This window comes from Fukomys damarensis, unplaced genomic scaffold (genome assembly GCF_012274545.1).
Source record: "Fukomys damarensis isolate Sample0158 unplaced genomic scaffold, DMR_v1.0_HiC HiC_scaffold_39, whole genome shotgun sequence".
Classification (NCBI taxonomy): domain Eukaryota; kingdom Metazoa; phylum Chordata; class Mammalia; order Rodentia; family Bathyergidae; genus Fukomys; species Fukomys damarensis.
The window spans coordinates 21,748,146-21,750,219 of NW_022900951.1; the positions used below are offsets into that span (position 1 = coordinate 21,748,146).

General features: G+C 41.0%; 1 pseudogene; it reads right to left on the reverse strand.

Moving 5' to 3' along the window:
* Nucleotides 1–222: 222 nt before the first annotated feature.
* On the reverse strand, nucleotides 223–1,121 carry LOC104851337 (annotated as a pseudogene).
* Nucleotides 1,122–2,074: the final 953 nt, after the last annotated feature.

Here is a 2,074-nt window from a genome sequence, read left to right on the forward strand (position 1 = left end):
TTGGTCACATAAAACCCTAGAGTCCTCTTAAACCCTACAATTCCTTTATCTAAAGTCCCATTAACTAGGGAGGTAGAGGTGCAAGACTTGGAAGCTTCCTCCAAGCAATTTTTGGTCTTTAATAAACAGGAATAAACAAAATGTTTTTCCACAAACAAGCTTGACAAGAACTGCTGGCCACAGCAGGTGAAAGATTCTAGGCGCCCCCTTAGTAAACCCCCCTCATCGTGCAGTGGAGGAGTAGAAATGGGGAGAAAGGGAAGACGCACAGGTTCCAATCCTCCCTGCTCTGCTGTCTTCTCCTTTGAGGGTCTGTATGGTACTGCATATTTGATTGAGACAGTCTGAGAGCTTCTTAAATGTTTCCTAAGGCCTCTGGATCCAGTTGTGCAGTATCAATCCTCCACAAGTCATGCTGGCACCGCAGCCCACTGGCACAGTGAGAGAGATCTCTTCGCTGTCAGCGAGAGGGCTGCCATTGATGGAGATGTAAATCTGCACTCTGGCTGCTGGGATGCGCAGGTCTGGAGGTCTTGAAGACCGTGGAGTCAAACCAAACTGTCATGCCCGGAGTTGGTTTTACTATAAACAACTCCGGTCGGCCAACAGGTGGGGTCACGAAGTTGGCATAGCTTGACCTTCTGCTTCTCCTCGTATGGACAGTGCTCTCTTCTTAGATGGAGAACACCTTTTGACTCTTGCAGTTTGGAAATTCATAGGTTTATTTTCTTCTGCTTCCATTATCATTTCATCCACTTGTATTTCCTTTCGGTTTTTGTTTTATTGTTGTCGTTTTTACAAATTTCAGCGGTGTCTGAATAGCTTCTGCTATTAGTCTGTTTATTTCTGTGATATACGTATCAGCCGTTGCTGCCTCTTCCAGGGCTTGTTTGTTTCCTCCAAGAACCAAGTATTCCAGCCAGGTCATCTTGCCTAGCGCCTCGGGGAGCCGCAGGATCTCGATGTTATACAAGTTACCGACCTCCTTGAGGAGGTTCTGTCTGTCAGACTCACTTTGCTTGATCCATGTTTGCACTTCACAGTGGAAATCCTTAAGAAACGAGGCGACTCCTAAAGGAGTCGATCTTGCCCGGCCAACTGCTCCCCTTCCTAGGAGCCATGGCGCTTGGTGGGGAGGGCCAGGTACTGAGCGCTGGAGACGGGCAGGGAATGTAAGGGGCTGCGAAAAACTCTTGACTATTCATTTGATAAAATCTTTGCTGTATCTTTGTGAAAATATAATGCTCTTTCAATGTCAAATGTGAAATATTTAATTTTGTATCCAGCCAAAATAAAATATTATAGATATATTGGACAAAAACCCTTACAAAGCTCTGAAATTAAACCTGACCCGTGAACAAGTTGACTTAATCCCACTTCATGAGATTTTCCTCTTCAAATGACTTAAGAATGACTTACATATACTAAGTGTATAATAATTAAAATGAGAATAAATATTAATAACCAATGTTAAATATTTTCTACAAAATACCAAAGGTGAAAAAAAGATCATTATTTTAAGCCAGGTATTCTCGGTATATAAAACATAAAGAAAGATAGCGTATTTTCACCAGTCAGCATAACCCTCACTGAGACTGATTTTCCTCAGAAGGGGCAGAGAGAAAGATTTATCAAATTCCCTGAAGAGGCTATAACAGAACGTCTGTGGGGGTACCCAGAAAGTGTCTCACTAGGGTCCTCTGGCAAGGTATCCTGGGTAGTTGGCTGGGGAAATCTCTTCAAAATAACTTCAGTACTTGCAATTGTGTAACACCAGCATTTAGACATTTTTCTTTTTTTTTCTTTTTTTTTTTTTAGCTTTAATTGAGTTTATTGGTACATTTTAGGGATACAGGACATTTTACTTTTTACAGCTCTAGCTTTGAGTACTTCTTTGTTTTGCTTCATCTGTTGTATTCTGGATGTAGGAGAGGATATAGTCCTTTAAAAATTTCTGTTGTATGCATTTATGACATACAGCATGATTTTTTATATAGTTATCTTGATGTACATATAAATAATGAGGTAACAACTATAGTAAAGCAAATTATCACACCCATCATCTTTACGTAGT